Source organism: Rhinolophus sinicus, chromosome 4, assembly GCF_057876585.1.
Source record: "Rhinolophus sinicus isolate RSI-liver-muscle chromosome 4, RSI-T2T, whole genome shotgun sequence".
NCBI classification, from domain to species: domain Eukaryota; kingdom Metazoa; phylum Chordata; class Mammalia; order Chiroptera; family Rhinolophidae; genus Rhinolophus; species Rhinolophus sinicus.
The window spans coordinates 15508605-15529987 of NC_142504.1; the positions used below are offsets into that span (position 1 = coordinate 15508605).

At 39.9% G+C, this 21383-nt stretch overlaps 1 long non-coding RNA gene across 2 annotated transcripts in view; it reads left to right on the top strand.

Annotated features, from left to right (window-relative positions):
- The window catches only part of LOC141573093 (uncharacterized), a 68573-nt gene that overhangs the window by 10995 nt on the left and 36195 nt on the right, over positions 1–21383 (top strand). For both annotated transcript variants that reach the window (XR_016021037.1, XR_016021036.1), the window contains exon 2: positions 18565–18703. This is a non-coding gene — a long non-coding RNA (uncharacterized LOC141573093). The remainder of the gene's footprint in view (positions 1–18564; positions 18704–21383) is intronic.

The window sequence follows — 21383 nt, forward strand, 5'->3', positions numbered from 1 at the left end:
TAAGATTCTCTCTTTGTATTTAACCTTTGGAATTTTAATTATGATGTGTCTTGGTGTGGACTTCTTTGCGTTTTTCTTGTTTGGGACTCTCTGCACTTCCTGGGATTGTGTGTCTATTTCCTTCACCAGGTTAGGGAATTTTCTGTTATTATTTCTTCAAATAGGTTTTCAATTCCTTGCTCTCTCTCTTCTCCTTCTGGTACCACTCTAATGCGAATGTTAGTATGCTTGATATTGTCCCGGACACCTCTTAAATTCTCTGCAATATTTGGATTCCTTTTTCTTTTTGCTGTTCTGGTTGGGTGTTTTCTGCTACCTTATCTTCTATATTGCTGGTTGGATCCTCTGCTTCATCTAATCTACTGTTGATTCCCTGTAATATATTCTTCATTTCCATTATTGTATCCTTTATTTCTGACTGGTTCTTTTTTATGGTTTTCATCTCTCTGTTGAAGTTCTCCCTGAGATCACTGAGCATTCTTATAACCAGTGTTTTGAACTCTGCATCTGATAGATTGCTTATCTCCATTTTGCTTAGTTCCTTTTCTGGAGCTTTGTTCTGTTCTTTTATTTGGGACATGTTTCTTTGTCTCCCCATTTTGGCTGTCTGCCTGTGTTTGTTCCTATGTATTAGGTAGGGCTTCTATGTCTTCCGGTCTTAGTAGAGTGGCCTTATGTAGTAGGTGTGCTGCGAGGTTCAGTGGCTCAGTCTTTCTGATCATCTGAGCCGCACACTCCAGGTGCATCCCTTGTGTGGGTTGTGTGTGCCCTCCTTTTGTAGTTGAGCCTTGATTGATAATTGCACATCAATGTGAGGGTCTGACCCTTGGGCTCACTGGTTGTAAGGACTGGCCTTGATTATAGTGGAAGAGTTGTTGTACAGGGGCTGACCCTACAGAGCAGGCTCTGCCTCAGCAGGACTCTAGTACCTGCCCCATCCGCCCCTTGGGTATGTCACACGTGGAGGCGGCTGGGTGATGCTCAAGCTCATTTTGAAGCTGGCCACTGGGGGCACCAGCTCCAGGACCACCTTGGAGAGGATCCACTGTAGGTCTACCTTAACCACAGCCTGTGCCTCACCTAAGGCCACCTAGTGGGAGCCAGGAAGAAATCCACAGATGTCTGCTGCCTGTGCCGTGCTTGGAAATGCCTTGAGAAGCCAAGCTATGAACCAAGGCTGACTGCTGCTAGTGCCAGCTTACGGCTGCTCAGCCAGAGGTACAGGACATGCTCAAGCCAGATGCTGCTTGTCTGGGTTCCACGAACCTTTGAGAAACCCTAGGAAAGTCTGCAGCTTGAGCCAAAGCAGATGGTCTGCATAAAAGAGCCACTGAAAGCAGGCTGGGTGTGCCCAAAAGTTGGGCGGGGCCAGATCTCAAATCACCAGGGCAGGGCGAATAGAAGGCGGAGACTCAGAAATGGTGGTCACTTATGTTCAGACCCTTGGAATGGAGAGGGCTCAACAAAGAAACAGTGGCCTCCGCCGGCTCTCCCGCCCACGAGAAAGCCACGTCTCCAGCCCTGGTCCCAAGCCAGACAACTCAATTCCCCACCATCTGTCCCTGCCACCTTTTCCACTGCTGCCCCAGTGCTGGAGCTCAGAGTGAGTGATTCCATTGGTGGGTAAGTCCACACATAATCCCTTTAAGAGGAGCGCCTGTGAGTTCAGCTGCACTGTCTCACTCAGTCATAATCTCCACTGGTTTTCACAACCAGAAATTGTGGGGACTTCTCCCCCTGGCACTGGAACCCTGGGCTTTGGTGTGGCTGGGATCTCTCACTCCTCTAGGGAATTGGGGGGGGACCCCCACAGCTGAAATAACCTTCCCGATCTTTAAAGGTCACACACGGGTGTGGGACCAGTCCGTTCCATGTCTCTGACCTTCCTACGAGTCTGGAGGTGGTTTCTTCTGCACGTCCTTAGTTGAAAGGTTTCAGTTCAGCTTGATTTTAGGCGATTCTCAATAATGGTTGTTTTGTAGATTAGTTGTAATTTTGATATAGTTGTGAGAGAAGATAAACACAATGTTTACCTATTGCGCCATCTTGGTTGTCTTCTGCAGTATTTTTAAAGGCAAAAATTTAGAATTTACCAAAATGCCCATCAATAGAGGATCGGATAAATAAATTATGGTAAAGCCTTACAACAAAATAATTAGTAAAGAGGGAGGTACGAGGTATGTATGCAATTAATATGGGCTGATGAATGAGATGTTGTTTCAGTAAAGAAAATGTTATAGAACAATAAAGGGGGTTTGATCTGGTTTTGATTCTTTCATTGTGCACTCGTGTACACATGTAATCGAAATAGATATTTAGAGTTTGTGTGTTCTGATCTGAAGGGAATTAGGATGGGGGATGGTGTTGGAGAGAGAAACTTACACTTAATAGGTTATATACTTTTGGTTGTTTGACTTGTTTTAACACAATGTAATACTTTGGTGACTTAAAAAAATTAAGTTTGCCCCATGGGAAGACGGAAATAGAATATGACCATGGCAATAGTATATTGCTAGTAATTAGATGATACTATTCTCCCACAGTACAGCCACATGTATAAATCGATTAATCCCTGTTTAATTACTATTTTTTCTGAAGTCTCATGCCCACACTGGATGCACCTAATCTTTGGTAGTTAACAGTGCAGCTTCTTGAACTGGGCTTTCCAGTACAGTAGCAACTAACCATATGTGGCTATTTATATGTAAATTAATTAAAATAAAATAAAATGAGAAGTTCACTTCCTCAGTCACACCAGCCACATTTCACGTGCTCGGCGGCCACATATGACCAGTGCCCGTCGTGTTGGATAGCTTAGATTATAGAATAATTAGTCATGTCAGGAAGGTCTATTGCACAGTGCTACTCATCCTGGCTGCATTAACTTCAAGTGTAGGCTTAGTCTCTTAGTAGCTATGTGGCTTTGGGCAAGTTATTTAACATCTTTGTTCCTTCATTGCCTAGTCATTAAAACAATGATATTGATAGTACTTACCTCACAGAACCATTGAGCAGATTAAAATTCTTGGTGTCTGGTACATGGTAAATTGTCAATAAAGTTACCCATTATTATGGTAATTGTTACTAGGAACATTTCTACCAACATTGGTTGAGCAGTTACTAAGCTCTGGGCATTGTCCTCACACCATCATTTTATGTATAAAACTGAGGTTTGACTAGTGAAGTAAAGCTTCTGTCTCATTAGAAGAGGCAGGGAGACAAGTCTGAGCCAAGTCCTATGCCAAGGCTTGTGTTCCTTGGTTTTCATCTGTAAAGGACCTTTATTTCGGGGCTGGGGAGGACTGAGTAGTTAACCCTCCCTCTGGCATCCTTGTCCCCAACCCTGCCCTTCTCTCTTTTTGAACAAGAGCTGACTGATTCAAAAGGACTATAAGATTTTAGATTTCAGATTAACTTTGTTTGATGGCGGAAGGATTGGAGATGAGAGGACAATGACATTTATTAGCAGTTGAGCACCCATTTTCTGTGGTGTGTGAATATTCTCTGTTTCTTCTTGTGGGTTTTCCAAAAGTTGAATAGTCCTTTTAGAAGGAAACCACTTTGTGACCAAATTAAAGAAGAGGAAATCTTGCTAGAGGATGAAACAGGAAGAGACAATTATCTTAAAGAGCTTCTAATCAACGTTAAAATCATCCTATGTCTCCGTTTAAAGGTTCAGTTACACATACCTCTTCTTGGGGGTAGGAGGTCTTCAAGAAAGGATGTGACAAACTGCAGATATTTATTATGAAAGATCATCAGAAGGGGCTGGAGGTGCCATTTTCATGCATGCATTTGGGAGGGGACTTGTGTCTATCAATTTCTTGGGCTGGAACTGGATTGGTCTTCATTGGTAGAAATGGCTCCCTTAATTAGAGAACTTTTAGAATTGTTTTCCTGATCGTGCTGCCTGCTGTCAAAAAGATGTGTTTCATCTCAACGGTGAGGATAAATCCACAGCAGCACAGAAAAAGAACCGGTACCTGCAGATAAGCTCTTGTTTTGTATTGCATTTCTTAAGCTACGATTCCAGTTGGCTACTGTTTTCCCTGTGAGTCAACATTTATACTGAAGTTATTACCATGAGCTGAAGTGCTATGGAAAATACGCCTCCAGTTTTTCAAATCTTCCTAAGCTGTGTGTGAGTGTGTGTGTGTGTGTGTGTGTGTGTGTGTGTGTGTGTGTATGAGAGACAGAGACAGAGGGGAGGGGGAGAGAAAGGACAACTAATGCAGCTTTTGAAAGCCCACTGAGAATTGGTTTGTTAGGGTGTCATGAGGTTGTGTCTGGGGATTTGATAAAAGGAAGAGGATGGTTAAGTAAAACCAGCTGGGGCTGTTAAACCATCTGATGTTAACAGTTGATCAGGATTTATCTGTATCCTGTGAAAACTGAAAATTGAATTAGCTTCATCTTTCTAGCTTTCAAACTGTAAATTTGAATTTATTTTAGGCTCTTTGCTGTTAACAAATTTTGCATAATTTGCCTTGAAAACCTGAATTTGAATAGAAAACCAGGAAATAGTAGGAAACTTTCACTCTCTTATATCATTTCTTCCTCCCCAATGCAAATCATGGAGGTTTCTTTTTGTTTCTGAAATATGACTTATTGAACATAAATTGTAGCACAAAACCCAGAATATTCTCCACATTGGCTTCAATTCTAAGCTCCCTGAGGGTGGGGACCATTTGTACTTAATTTGTTGCTACATTGCAATAGTTCTCATTCCTCCTGGCACATAGTGACCATTCCATAAATATTTGAATGGTGAATGAGTTTGTGGGTCCAGACCTTAATGTGTGTGTGTTTAAGTATCTTTACTTTGAGAGTTAACATAATGTCAATTCATTTTCAATGTTGGCTCCTTGGATGTTTGATACGATAATAGGTGAGATAACCACATCCTTCCACAATATCTGCTTTCCAAGTTTTTCTTCTGTGGAATTAGTTAAAGCATTCATTTCTCTTCCAGCACTTCTTTTTAGGTTGATCCTGGATTGGGAAATTTCCAGACTGGAATGATTACAGTTGAAAGAAGCTTTTCTCCTTTTTCTTCCTGAAGCCAACGCACCCACTTCTCTCTTTTAAAACAATAGCATTACAACTTGGATTAATATTATAAAGCCCAGAGATCTTCAGACTCGGACCTGCACACCCCAGTAGGTATATGAAGACTTTTTAGGGGGAACTCAGGCACGGAAGTGTCAAGAGAATCGATTCTGTGTCCTCAGCTTCACTAGCAGTGATTTTCATCAGAATCATTTTGGGCCTGAGGTTATGCATCCTCGCCTCTCTCTCCTTTTCTCAGCACCCATCTCCCACTCTACGCTTTCTTTATTTTGCAATCACTCATCCCAAATCTTCCTGAAGTGCATTGACTGGGTTTTAAAAACCCTTGCAATATCAAACAAAGAGACTATTTTATTTGATAGCATATCTTTATTGAGTACCTGCTATGTACCAGGCATAGTTCTAGATGTTGCGCGACAGCAGTGAACGACACAGTGAAGAGTCTCTCCTCAGGGGCTTCTATTCCAGCAGGAAGAGATGCTCAGAAGCAAGACAAGTGTTAGCTGGGCGGTTTCCTCTCATCCAGGCCCTATAGCCTCCTCATTAACCTCATGAAAAATGGGTTCCAGGAAACTTTTCCTTCATATGTTTAATAATTATTAATCAAAACTTACACCATATTTACCTGATTTTTCTCAGTTGTATACTTGTAATGATTGTCATGAAGACTCAATCTAGAAAAATTATCGAACACGTGGAGTGTCATGGTCATGGGAAATTAAAACAAATTTAAACCACAATTCATATATGTACTTTGACAACTGAGAAGTATCATAGGATAATCAATAAAAGTATAAAAATTACATCCTAAAAAAGTTCTGTGGGGAAAGTAGAGTGAATTATAGCTTCCAGAAAAAGGAGAATACTATATTCTGATTATTAAATAAGAGCGTGTTCATATATTTTTAAATGGATAATTATTTGGCATCAAATTACTATGATATTTGTTTCGTTGGGTACATATAAAAGAATAATATCACAACTTAATTTTTAAATCTCAATATTTATGATTACCAGAAGTTACATCCTTTGTAACTAGTTAAACTTATGAACGATACTAAGTATCAACTTAAATTTGTGCAGGGGGCACATTGTTTTTCAAAGCTCTTGAGGCAAAAGGGACTGGGGGACTATGTAAATAAACTTGTAAAGACCAAACTATCGGTTATGTTTTTTGGAAAGGGAGTTGGTAGGTGGAGTGGCACAATAAACACTGAGGGTGCCAATAAAATGTATACAAGCGGACATGTTAGTCAACTGGACGCTGATGGTAACCACTCTGAGCACCTCTTGTAATTGCAGAAGTCAAATGTGACTTGTATTCATCTTTTGTTATCGGCATATATTGAGTATTACAATTTTAATACAGTTTTCCTTTCTTAAAATGTGTATACACTTTTCTGGCACCCTCTGTATGTGACAATATTACCTGGCTGTAACTGATATTTGGCAGAATCTACTAAAGCTTTTCCTGGAGGGCTAGAAAAAAAGTGTGCAGATCACATAAAATATTGACTTAATAATCACTGCTTTTAAGTGACCAATATATAAATATGAGTTAATTAAATTTTGTAGTCATTTTGGATTGTCAACTCCAGAGGCCAGAAAGTTATAATAACAAAATTAAGGTACTGTTCTAAGACATGCTGCAGCCATAATCCTGGAGCGATTCAGACTCAGGCACAAGCGTGATGGCTGTGGGGCCCCCTTCACAGGGACTTTGCATGAACAAAGTGAAGTGTGACAGAACCTTGTGCTAGGAAGAGCTTGCTCATTATGTGCAGCCCCCCATGTTGTGGACATGGCAGCTCTGTTGTGCTTCATGCAACAAGTATTTATTGAGCATGTACTACGTGCCAGGCATTGTGCTAAGGGTTGATTACGTGCTGGTAAGCAAAAGGACATGAACTGTCCTTGGCTGGGCTTGGTATGAACCTCTTGGGGAGGATCAGGTGAGCTTTGTTGGGGGGAAGATAAGTAAGGAGAAGCTTCCAGACTATCATGAGTACCAGCAGGGCACTAGCATGCAGTAGATGTAAGCTATCATTAATTAGTAAAAAGTAATGCAGCTGCTACTGCTCACTAGTATGATAGTACTAACTCTAACCCTAATTACTACCCCCAATATTACTGCCCAGGTCCTGTATATCTTATTCCTAAAGGCACCCTTGGAAAGAATACCAACCTGGAGGCTGTCTTTTTTAATGTGCCAGGCACTGTTTTAAACACTTTACAGACCTCACCTCGTTTATTCCTTGCAACGACCTAATCGTGTGTCCATTTTACAGATGAGGCAAATGAGGCCCAGGAAAGTGAAATAACTTGCTCGAAGGCATTGAGCTATGAAAGGGTGGAGCCAGGATTCAATCCCAGGCAGTCTGGTTCGGGGATACTGATTCTTCTGCTTTAATGATAATAGAATTAAGAGCTCACATTTATGAGGCGCTAACCGGCATTAGACTGTGCTAGCCGCTTTCCGTAAATTATCTCATTTAATTTTCACAATGAAGTAACTCTGGTGTGTTATCTCCAATTTATAAGAAAACGAAGGCATAAAGCTGTCACTTGCCCAACTTCGTGAAGTTGACAAATGGCAAAGCCAGGACATGGAGCCAGGATCCCATCCGGATCCCCAAGGACCATTTTGCAGAGCTCAGTGGCAGCGGGTCCCCACGGGTGCTTCTATGCCTGATGGCTGTCCTTCAGGGTTTCCTTCCTTAGGGCCTCCTGGCCACCTTTCATCCTATAATGTACCCACCATCAGAAGCTGCCACAGCGTCTTAACGTACCATTTAAGTAACTTCAGACTGCCTGACCCTAAAAATCATTAGTGTCACTGTTACCAAATGGATTGAAAAGTGCCAAAGTTGCAGAATTCACAGACTCCTAACTTAACAGCTGATATCACACACCTCAGTATGTCGAGGTTTATACAACGGTACATTTCAGGGTGGGGTTACCATCAAACTGCTCCGTATAAACTAAAGTCGTTTCTCTTATCTACAAGGGTCATAATTTGACTTTGAAACAGTTGGCACAAAATAGTGGCTTTTGTCTGCTTGTTTTACAAATGAGCATTTATAGGTAAACGAGTGTGCCCCCAAACAGCTATCTCTGGGGTCAGGCCACTGTCCAAGGAGCACATGGCACAGTTCCCAGTTGAGATTCTGGCCAGAGAACCAGCCAACTGCCACTCAAGAGCAGAGAGGCACACGAGTGCAGGCATGCTGGTGGGCTGCAGGGACCCCAGGCTCAGAGCGAATATCCCGCTCAGCAAAGGATTTGTTTATTCAATTAACATTCCTTGAGGGCCTGTTACCAGATACTGTCAAGTACTGGTTCTACAAAGATGAGTAAGATGCAGTTCTTGTCCTACAGAAACTCGGAACCTGATCTGATGGATAAGTGTAAACAAACCCCTGTACCACACTGTGGCAGGGGGCTATTTACAAGGCTGGGGGTGGCACCAAGGAAGCAGTGCCCAACTAGTTCCGGAAGTGAGGGTTTCAGACTAGAAAGATGCAAGAGGGAGGGGACCCAAGGAAATGATGTTTATTCATTCATATTTATGGCATTTGCTTTGCCAAAGGGATGATTCAGTACTTCTGAGCATTTGTGTTTTAGATTAGATGTATAATTGGTTATTAATAAAGGAATGTTAGTTAATCCTTAGAGTAAGTACATAATCTTTGAGGTGCTTACTGTTTCTTTTCTCTGAATATTTGTTTTATTAATTCATGCATATGTGATGCTTATAAACTGCATGGCATACTTTTACACAGGTAAAGTCTATGCTTAATAAGAAAATATTTCTTGTAGTTGGGAGCTTGTAGTTAAGACAACTATGTTATTTAGAATTGATGTAATAAAACTAGGTGGTTATGACTCAGATCGCCTTGCATTTAAAAGGGGACAAATGCCACAAGAGTGTGGAGGGTTCTGAATGAGTCATCGCCACACGTGGAGCTGGAGACCTGATCCATTGTCTTCCTTCTAGTTTCTACTTGCTGCTGCCAAAGCAGTCAGCGTCCAGAACAGCAGTTTGTTAGCTGATGCGGAGGAACAATTTACTCCTAGGGCCTATTTAGTTCAGATATGTAGCTGTATATATATCATATATATCGTATATAAAATATATGATATATATGTATATAATGCTACATTATATCATGTCATATATCATATAAAATATATGATATATATGCTATACATACACTTGAATTTTTATATATAATACACACACACACACACACACACACACACACACACGAGGTCTGACAATTAAGTTCGCGAACTCATCCTATAAAAAGTGCTATATACCTCATTGCTGAATATCACTACAGTCACCTTCGAAGTACACCCCTTGGGAAGCTATGCACCAACGCCAGCACCTAGTCTACCCTTCAAAGCAAATTTGGAACTCTTTCTGGAATGGCCATCAGAGCTGTTGTCATATTACCCTTGATGTCCTGAATGTCATCAAAATATCTTCCTTTCAATATTTCCTTTATGTTTGGGTAAAGAAAGAAGTCATTGGGGGCCAGATCAGGTGAGTAGGGAGGGTGTTTCAATACAGTTATTTGTTTACTGGCTAAAAACTCCCTCACAGACAGTGCTGTGTGAGCTGGTGCATTGTTGTGATGCAAGAGCCATGAATTGTTGGCAAAAATTGCAGGTCATGCAACTTTTTCATGCAGCCTTTTCAGCACTTCCAAATAGTAAACTTGGTTAACTGTTTGTCCAGTTGGTACAAATTCATCGTGAATAATCCCTCTGATAATCAAAAAAAGGTTAGCAACATTGTTGCTACAATTCGTGAACTTAATTGCCCGACTTCATCTATGTACTTTTTTCTCCCCCAAGTAAACCCAGAATGTAAAAATCTGTATTTACACAACAGATAGATTAAGGATAATAATTTAAAAAAAAAAAAAAAAAAAAGGATAATAATTTACTTTCCAAAGGATTTACCACGGCATGAGCTTTTAAAATGAGCTACCCCTATGTGTTTAAAATGTAATTTGATTTTTAAAACATCCCTTCTATAGGGAATTTTGGAGGGAGAATCTATTATGTGCATGAAGGTGATCAGGAGAGATGGGACTTCGAGATGTGGAATGTGGCAGTGGACGAGGTCTCCAGGACCATGTGTGGCATGGAGTGTGGAGGCATGAAGCCAGGGAGAATGGGTTTCCTGCTCTCTGCCCTCTGAGCATCTCTCACACAGCTCAGCAGTAGCAGAACTAGGTATCCGTCTCTGGTGTTGGGTAGAGACCTGAGGAAAAGCATCTTAGGTCAGCCAAGGAAAATGTCTCCCATTTCCAAGGATGGGCCCAGGCCTTTCACAGCTACGTACCTTTGGCACATGCTCTTTCTACTTCTGAGAATGCCAATCCCCATCTTTTGCCTCTTGGCTAATTCTACTTACCCCTCAAAATCTAGCTCAAGTCGAGGCTCTTGTTGGAAGGAGGCCTGATAGAGTCAACCCCTGATTTTCCTTGTATCCTTGATCCCTAGCTCATAGTAGGCCCTCAATAAATGTCGATTGAACAAGGCACATGGATATAAAGAGAGGGATGTTGATGAGTTGGAGGTCAGAAATTTTCCTGAGAAAGTAATCCAGGCACGGGTACTATACTGCTTCCCCCTGGAGTTTGGAAAAACATCTGGTTTTGGCCCCTTCCTATTTTAAAGGGGTGCTAGTCCTGGTCAAGGGATAAGATAAAAAGCATTGTTAATGTTTGAAATGGACTTACTGAATTATAATGATTAAGTTTTATAGGAACTAAGGTGAGCAAGATTTGAAACTTTAAAAAAAATTGTGGTAAAATACACCTAACTTTATCATCTTAGCTAATTTTAAGTGTACAGTTCAGTGGCATTAAGTAAACTCATGTTGTTTCACAAACATCACCACTATTCATGTCCAGAAATCTTTTCATCTTGCAAAACTAAAACTCTGTACCCATTAAACAGTAACTCCCCAATTCCCCTATCCCCAGCCCTTGGCAACCAGCATCCCACTTTCTGTCTCTGTGAATTTGATTACTCTAGATAACTTAGACAAGTAGCATCACCCATTGCTAATCTTTTTGTGATTGGCTTATTTCACTTAACATAATGTTCTCAAGGTTCATCCGTATTGTAGCATGAGAATTTCCTTCTCTTTTAAAGCTGAATAATATTCTATTATGTATATATTCTACATTTTATTTGTCCATTCATTAGTCCATGGACCCTTGGGTTGCTTCCACCCTGTGGCTATTGTGAATAATGCTGCTGTGAATGTGGGTGTACAAATATCTCTTCTGAGTCCCTGCTTTCAACTCAATTTTGAGTATATACCCAGAAGTGCAATTACTGGATCATATGGTAATTCTATTTTTAATCAAGAGAACTGCTGTGCTGTTTTCCATAGCATCTACATCATTTTACATTCCCTCTAACAGTACACAGGGTTCCAATTTGTCCATATTGTTGCCAAGGCCTTGTTATTTTGTTTTCTTTCTTTCTTTCCTCCCTCCCTCCCTCCCTCCCTCCCTCCCTCCCTCCCTCCCTCCCTCCCTCCCTCCCTCTCTCCCTCCCTCCCTCCCTTTCTTTCTTTCTTTCTTTTTTAAATAACAGCCATCCTAATGGGTGTGAGGTGGTATCTCACTGTGGTTTTGTGATGTATTTTCCTCATGATTAGTGATGTTGGGCTTTTTTTTCCATGCGCTTATTGACTATTTGTATATCTTCTTTGGAGAAATGTCTGTTCAACTCCTTTGCCCATTTTTAAAAATAGGTTGCTTGATTTTTGTTGTTGATTTGCAGGTGTTCTTTCTGGACGTTAACTCCTTATCATATATACCATTTTGTACATTGCCTTTGCACTTTATTGATTGTATCTTTTGATGCATTGAAATTTTAAATTTTCATGTAGTTCAATTTATCTATTTTTCATTGTTGCCTGTGCTTTTAGTGTCCTATTCAATAAATCATTGCTAAATTCAATGTCATAAAGCTTTCCCTTTACATTTTTTTTGAAGAGTCTTTGATCCATTTTGAATTCATTTCTGTATATGGTGTAAGGTAAACATCCAACTTCATTCTTTTGCATGTGAACATCTAGTTTCCCCAACACCATTTGTTGAAAAGACTCCTTTCCCCATTGAATAGTCTTGGTATCCTTGTTGAAAATCATTTGACCATAAATGAGAGGGTTTACTTTTGGGCTCTCTTTTTTATTCTGTTCATCTATATGTCTGTCTTTATGCCAGTGCCACAACTGATTTGATTACTGTAGCTTTGTAGTAAGCTTCGAAATCAGGAAATCTTTTTCAAGATTCTTTTGGCTCTACACGGTCCCTTGAGATTCCATATGAATTTAGAATGGATTTTTCTATTTCTATCAGGATTTTGGTAAGGATTACATTGAACCTGTTTGGATAGTATTGACATCTTAACAATATTAAGTCTCCCAATCCATGAATATGGTATGTCTTTTCATTTCTTGGTGTCTTCTTTAATTTCTCTAAGCAATGTTTTGTAGTTTCGTACAAATTTTTCACCTCCTTGATTAAGTTTACTCCTAAGTATTTTATTCTTTTTGATTAAGTTTACTCCTAAGTATTTTATTCTTTTTGTAAATGGAATTGTTTTCTTAATTTCCTTTTCTGATTGTTTATTGTTAGTGTTTAGAAACAGCTGATTTTTTCTCTTTTTAAATTAAATTTATTGGGGTAACATTTGTTAGTAACATTATATAAATTTCAGGTACACAATTTTATAATACAACATTTGTATACTCCACTGTGTGCTAACCACCCAAAGTCTAGTCTCCTCCTGTCACCATATATTTGGCCCCCTTCACATCGAAGGACACTTAGGTTGTAGAAACAACTGATTTTTGCAATATTGATTTTGTATTCTGCAATTTTGAAAACTTGTTTATTATTTATAACAGGTTATGTGTGTGTATGTGTAATCTTTAGGGTTTTCTACATGTAAGATCATATCATCTGTGAACAGAAATAATTTTGCATTCTTCCTTTCCAATTTTGATACCTTTTATTTATTTTTCTTGCCCAATTGCTCTAGCTAGGACTTCCAGTACTGTGTTGACTAGAAGTGGTGAAGGGAAGCATCCTTGTTTTGTTCCTGGTCTTAGAGAATAAGCTTCAGTCTTTTAACACTGCGTATGTCATCAGTGGGTGTTTCACATATGGCCTTTATTATACTGAGGTAGTTTCTATTTTTAGTTTGTTGAGTGTTTTTTAGCATGAAATAGTGTTGAATTTTGTCAAATACTTTTTCTGCATCAACCAAGATAATCATGTGGCTTTTCCCCCTTCATTATGTTAATATAGTGTATTACATTGATTGATTTTTGTATATGGAAACATCCTTGCATTACAGAAAGAAATTTCACTTAGTCATGGTGTATAATCCTTTTACTGTGCTGTTGAATCCTGTTTGCTAGTATTTTGTTGAGAATTTTTGCACCAGCATTCATCATATTGGTCTATTGTTTTTGTCTTGTAGTATTTTTATCTGACTTTACTCTCAGGTTAACACCCGCCTCAAAGAATGAGTTTGGAAGTATTCTCTCCTCTTCAATTTTTTGGAAGAGTTTGAGGAGGATTGCTGTCAATTTTTCTTTAAATGTTTGGAAGAATGTACCAGTGAAGCTCTCTGGTCCTAGGCTTTTGTTGTTGGGAAGTTTTATGATCGCTGATTTAATCCCTTTAGTAATTATGGGTCTGTTCAGATTTTGTGTTTGTTCATGATTCAGTTTTGGTGGATTTTGTGTTTTTAGGAATTTATCCATTTTATTTAGGTTATCCAATTTGTTGGTGTCCAATTATTCATAGTACTGCCTTACAATCCTTTTTCTTTAAAATAAATTGTAGTGTCCCCTCTTTCATTTCTGACTTCAGTGTTATCTCTGTTTTCCTTAGTCATCTGGCTAAAGTTTTGTTAATTTTGTTGAATTTTCAAAGAACAAACTCTTGATTTTGATTCTCTATTGTTTTTCTATTTTTTATTTTTGTTAATCTCTGTTCTAATCTTTATTATTTTTTTTTTCTACTAGCTTTGTGTTTAAGTTCTTTTTCTAGTTCCTGCTATTATAAATTTAGGTTGTTTATTTGAGACGTTTCTTTTTTTTAAATGTGTTTTGAACATATTTAAGTGGAGCTATCTACATGTACTTATTCTTGTAGCTTTGCAGGAAAATCCAGTGAACATTTGGCCGCATTTCACCCCAGCTGAGGTACACTCATTAAAGTCTTGCCCACTGCTTATGTTTTGGTTTCAGAGTTCCGTGCAATTTTTGCATCTGAGACTTTGGAGGGGCTCTTCCTGTTTATACAATTCCATCAAGTTTGCACTAACCAATTTTATTTTGGACCTAAGTAATTATGTTTTATTGTGATTATGTCTATATCCAACAATGGACTCATTTTGTTTGAAATACTGCTCAGATGAAATGAGTCTATGTTTGCTTCTAAAATATTTAATGTAAAGTGCTACCTTAACTTTGTTAAGAATAGTTCAACTGCAGTAGTATTCAAACAAGAGTAAAGAGAAGAGTTACTCATCACGGAAATAGGCAGCTTAGAGTTTTATTGGCTCTTCCAGTTTGTAGCCTAGAGGAAAAATGTGTTTGGCTTGTGTTCACTTGCTTGAAATGGCAAGCAAACTCATCACACCGTGGACTGGAAATATGCCTTTGTGGCTAGAATATGGACAGGAGGAGTATGTAGATTACCATGTTTTTTGTTCCATGTAACAGAAAGCAGACTCAAATGACTTAAATAATAGAGAGATGTATTAGCTCCTATCACTGGGAGTTCAGAGGCAGACAGGCTCTGAAGTAGCAAAGCTACTTACATGACCAAGGATCCAAGGAGGTAGTCTGGATCACTTCATGGTCATAGGATAGCTGCCAGCAGCCACAAGGGCCATATGCTTTTTATTCATAACCTGGAGGAAATGGAGGAGGAGGAGGACAATGAAGAAATGAGATCCTCTTCTCTCCACCCCAATCTCAAACGTGGTGCCCTACCTTCTAGTACTCTACTGTCCTTTATGGTAGTGGTGTCTGTATACAGCTATTAAGCACTTGAAATATGGCTATTCCAAATTGACATATACTATAAATATAAAAAACACACTAAATTTTGAAGACTTAGTATGAAATAAAGGAATGTAAAATATCTCATTAATAATTTTGTACTGATTATGTGTTTAAATAATATTTTGGATCTATTGAGTTGCATAATTATATTAAAAATTAATTTCATCTGATTCTTTTTACTTTTTAAAATGTGGCTTCTAGAAAATTTTAAATTACATTTGTGGCTTGTGTTACATTTCTATTGGACACCAGTGTTCTGGTCTAATGTGGCCAACTATGGACACAATTTGGACAGCCACTGGATAGCAAGGCCACGTGCTGAGTGGCTGAAACCAATCATGTGGGGGTAGGTGGCTATTGGGGGGAGTCAACCCAGTGTTCCCCCAGGAAGAGAGAGAAGTGGAGGAGAACTGAGTTTATGCTCATCTAGTTTTTGCAGAGATGAAAAACTGCTTTTCCGTAAATTTAATCTGCTCTGGGATCTGAAACAATGCAAACTCTCCCAAACCCACTTCTCTTTTGTTCTTTCAGGCCTATTCTCTCACCTATGTGAGGTCTTTTCTTACCCTGGTCATGGAGTGGACAAGACGGATGAAAGAGGGACAGGAAGAGGAGGTGGGGTGAGGCTGTGGCACTAGAGGGTTAGCTGCACAAAGAGCTCAAGTTTCATCACAAAGTTAAAAGACGTTATCAGAAATGCCATGTCCAGACTGCTTTGCATTACACTTTTTTCCCGCTTCATATGACGGATCCTTGCAACAGAGATGGCTTCTCTGGTTGCTGTGTTTGGCCAGCTTGAAAAAGAGCATAGAAAGATTGGGTAAATGGGAAGGAGTGGTTGGTTGGTGGATTCTTTCCCTATTTTTGGGTGGGAAGAAGCTGGGAAGGGTGGTGCTTCATTCATTTCTTGGGCAATCTCTGAGTTTTGATTCCTTACCAGGGTTTCTATTTTAATGCTTTATGTTTCTTTTCTCCTCTCTTAGCCTTATGTGCACCTACCATTTATACTGACCAAATTCTTTACTATGGAGATTCTCCAAATGCTCTCTGGCTCCCTCTCCATATAAAACCTACTGTGTGTTACTCTTCATCATGTGGTCTCTTCCAGTTTTTTTGTCAAAGTGCCATCCAGACCTGCTTCAGAATCACCTGAGGAGCTTGTTTAAAAGCAGCTCCGGACCCCTCATCAAAGCTAGTGGGTCAGGCTCTCGGGGGTGGGGCCCAGGACTCTACATTTCTAACAAACTCCCCAGGTGATCCCATGCGTGACGAAGTCCAAAAGCTTCTGAGACTCCTATAGAGACAGTGGATGCAGGCCGATGGAAAGGGGTTGTTTTTCAGTGTGGATCCTTGTGAGGCTTAAGTCCCGAGGAGGGGAAATGGACACCTTGACTTCTGCAAGGAAAGCAAGGCCAGTATCTGGTGAACTGAGGAGCAGTGGTGGTGCCCAAGAGTGTGGCAGAGAAAGAAAGTGGTCTTTCTTGGGACCACAGCAGCCGGGGCCAGGAAGTGGCTCCTCTCTCCAGTGGCTCAGGGGCTCCCACAAGGAGGCCACACCCTGGAGAACCTGGGTGGGTTTGTTTTTGAGCAAATGGAACACTCATGGGAGATTTCCAGAAATAACTGTGGAGTTGGGGGAGGATACGTGGTCCTTAGTTGGGCAGGTGAGGCCTAACTGTGTTCCTGGGCTCAGGATAAATAAATGTTAACCTGCAGTTAAGCTCGTAAGGCTTGAGGATGGTTCGATTACCACCACACACAAAAAAATTAGCAAAATAGTAGGAAAGTATCACCCATCACGTGTCTCCCCCAGCACTTCTGTGGCTTCCGTCTATGTATTTGGAGCCCCATCTGCCTGGTAGATGTGGGGTAGAGACATTTTTGCTTGTTTTCCTAGCTCTGTCCTGACCTGTGTGTCCCTATCTCCACTAGAAATTTAGGGGCTCATCCTTTTCCCTTGAAGGAAGGGCCAGAGTTCCCCAAAGCTGGCAGAGCCATTGGAGTACCCCCAAGTGGGAGTGTCCTGGTGTTTCCTGCTGCCCAGAGGGCACTGGAGATACGCAGCGGGCGTCTGCGTCAGCTACCAGTCCTGGCACCGACAAAGGTATCAGCTCTCTACTCCTCTGAAGTGGCTTGGAGAGTGCAGAGTGTGGGTGTGTTTGGGGGAGACCCAGAAGGACTAGGAGTCGTAGGGTACATTATGAGACTTCCGCCATTCCTAGAGATCGCAAGATCTGAGTCTGTTCCTTGGGGTGGAGATGAACACAGAAAGCACCAGACTGATGACTTTCTTTCCATGTGTGCAAAGGAGTCTCCTCCACATCAGGAAGATTCAGCCTCTAACCCTCAGGCTTCTCCCCTGTAATTCCTCTATCTACAAAGTCTTTGAAATTGCTGCAGTAAGTACCATGCAGTAAACTGGAGCTTTGGAGCATCGAGGAAGTGGAGGCTCCTGGAAAATCAAGTTCACAGATAAGAGTATGTATGTGTGAATGGAAGGTGATTGTGGAGCAGAGAGCACTGTGACATCTGGAACTCTGGGAGGCCCAGAATGGGTCATTCCCCATTGAGGAAACATTTCTCTCTAATCTAGATGGTCAGCTGTCTCTGGATACATCCATTTTGTCCTTTGACAGTGTACATGAGTAGATGTATTCTTGCCTATTTGCTATGGATCTTACCCATGAATAACACTTTTTATTACATTAAAAGTTGGCTACCAGAGAACATGTTGGTGTCTTCTACGTATAAAATTCAGGAACAGCTTCGGTTTGGGTATTTAAGGCAGTTTGGGGTCACCATTATATGCAGGCTGTGTCTGATGGAAGGTATAGGATTTATTCTGCAGCTGTAATGTCCTAGGAGTTATTTTTCCCACAGAGCATATATATTTCTTTTTGATAATATTTGAGGTTATGGGTTCTATTTCTATCTGAAGAAAGCAAACAGTATATAATAAAATCTTGTGACATTACACTGGGTAAAACCCAATGCATTGATTTTCGTTTAGATGAGGACACCCAGTTCTCTAACAGAAGGAACTGAGAATGTTAAACGTTCTGAGAACATGCTAAGCTGAATTTAAGTGAAAGGTGATCCCTGGTCCTTTCATTCTTGCTTTAAAAATAAACTATATAATTAAATGGCTATAGATACTTCTTTTGTGGGAGGAAAACAGCAGTCAGATTCTTTGCAATCATGCCAGCAGGGCAGTAGCATCCTAACCCTTTGGCAAAACAGAGAATCAATACCAATCAGGGAAAAATGCTAACGAAAGGGAAAATCTCACAGGAACCACAGGCGATAAAAGATTTAAAATGTGAATAAAACATCACAGGTCAGCATTAAAACAGACAATACCTTTCTCTGCCAAGGCAAAGCATCCAGCTGCTAACCAGAGGCAAAACAGACGGAACCGCACTGAGGGGCCAAAGAGAAAGCCAGGGCAACTACTTCACTTCCCCTTCACTTCGCAGAGAGACAGCCACTCCATAAGCAGCACTTTTTTTGAAGGTAAAAAATCTCTGGAAATATAAATCTTGTCCATGCATAATTTATAGGATTATTATGTTTGCTGTTTGAGAATAAAGAGATCAGACTTGCTTTCAGATAGGGCAAGCTGATGACCTGTTGGTTAATTTTATAAATGAATAAGATGCTTTAAAATACTACCTAGGGAAATAATGAAGTCAAAAAAGGTCCATTATAGGCAGACTGGATTCTGACTAGAAGGAAATTGAAGTCATCTCCAGTTGGGACAGTTTGATGGACTCAGTGGAAAGGAGCTCTCAGTAGTTGCTAAGTGTTCAGCATCATCTTACTGAGTGGCCTTACTGAGTGGCCTCTCATCCTGGGAATTTCCATATTTCAAAGCCAAATCCTTAACAACAACAAAACAAAACAAACAAAAAAACCCAGAAAACAATGTTTTGGCATCCAGCCGTCATCAAGGGAATGTGTTTGGCAAATATATATCAATTTTATTGTTTTATGCCAAATCGTGGAGCGTAGGCCTGTATCCTCCTCACCACTTGAAAGAACGCAATCAACCTCTAATCAGAGGCAGCTTATTCGAGGTGGCCCAAGCTACCCAATCCTATGTCCCTTAAAGTCACAGGTCTACCTACACTTCTGCCTAAAGTTTTCCCATGAGGAATATCAATGTTAATATCTATGTTATTATCTAGGTTAATATCTATGTTAATATCTATAAATATCTATGTTGATGACCAGACTCTGTACTGGAAACTTGCACACAGATTTCATAGCACTTTAAATTTGGAATTTATAATGTTTTGAAAATGGTTGTAGAACCAAATTTATGTCCTTGTGTTAAAATGAACTACAGAGTTTATCACAGAGGCATAGTAACAACATCCTGTTCCTGTTTCTCAACAGGCCATCTGGCTTTTCTTAATCTTTTGAAGCTCGTGTAGTAATGGCTAATACTTCTTGAGCACACACAAATGCGTTAGGCACTGTGCTAACCCCTTTATTTGTGTGGGTTTTTGCATTTAATTCTCATAGCATCCTTATGAGGTAGAAGATGTTATTACAGCCACTTTAGAGATATAGAAACCGAGGCTTGGTGAACTTGGCCAAGGCCACCCAGCTCTACCGCCAAGGTTGAGCCAAAGCAGTTTGATGCCAGGGTGGGCTCTTAACAGGCGCCGTGTGCTACTTCCCTCAGAGTTAGGCAGTGTGGACTGTGTCAGTGTTCACATGCATCTCACCTGATTACTCAGCTAATACCCCTGTCCTGGAACTGCCAATATTTTCAGTCCTGATGAATTTCATCCAATTTTCTTCCTTTTAGTTTTGCCTCACCCATTTGTTTCCTGTTTCCAGAATTGTTTGTCTTACACGACACGTAGTTATCTAGAAACGCTTGTTTTCTCAGTGTTAAATGAAACTCATATCATTGTTTGATTTATCGTCCTACTGTTCTAGCTTGCCTTAGCTTCAGGAATGTAGTTTTTAGTTCAATTTAGAGGCAGCCTGCAGAGGAAGTAACGTGGTGTCTGGAACTTATGCGTTAATGTGTGAGATCTCTAAATTATAATGGTGGCATCTGAAATGCAGTATCTGTACTGTCCTTTTCCTTATTCTTTCTGAAATGGTGACACAAACCTCCATCATTTGGCTTGAATTTTTTTCCTGGAGCAATATGATATTTTTAGAAAGATCTGAAATACAGGATTTTGGGTTTCTTTTTTTTTTTATGGCTCTTCTTCCTTTAGACGAAGTTGTTGTACAACTGGTCTCCAACTGGGAACATTCGAAGAACTCAATGGTGAGAAACATACGAAGAACTCAATGGTGCAAAATATAGTTGTGAACAATGAAGTAAAAATATTAATGTTTCATGTTCATCATAGCATTATTTATAATAGATGAAAATTGAGAATACTATAAATGTACCTAAATGAGGGATTGGTTAAAGAAATTATATGCTATCCATATGTAGGACTATTATGCTGCCCTGAAAAGTCATATTTTAGAACAGATTTTAAAGGTATAACAGAAATGTTTATGATTGATTAATAGTTGATAAAGGCAAATGATAAAGTAGTATGACTTATTCCTTAATCCAAGTATTATTTAGATGTGTATTTTTTTCTTTTCCAAAAATACTGTTTTTAAATTTTTGCTGTCAAGTTTAGTTTTGGTTTGTAATTTTTATATTATTGTGGACAGACAACATAGTCTCCATGATATTCGTTGTTTGGAATTTGTTGAAAATTTCTTCTGATTTGGTATAGGCCTTAGGGGCAGCCGACTTTTATACTGGTATATTGGCTGGATTTTCATTTCACATGGTAGCTGGAATTAATTCTTGTACACAAAATTGGGCTTGACAGCTCGAGCTTTCTCAGATAGCTCCCAAACCAAGGTGTATGGTATTAATATTTATGCTAGATACTTGTCTGGAGTTGGGAATGCAAAGGACACATTTTTGGCCAATTGTGGTATAAAATCTAATGTCCAAGCCTGTGAGATTAACCATTTTCATTCCTGGGTTTGGCATTTTATAATTTAAATATTAATCAGCAGATGTGATCTGTTGGTTGACCTTAACTATAGATCAGGATTTCTCAACTCCAGCACTGTTGACATTTTGAGCCGATCATTTTTTTGAGGGTTAGCGGGGCCGTCCTGTGCACTGCAGGGTATTTGGCAGCACCCTGGGCTT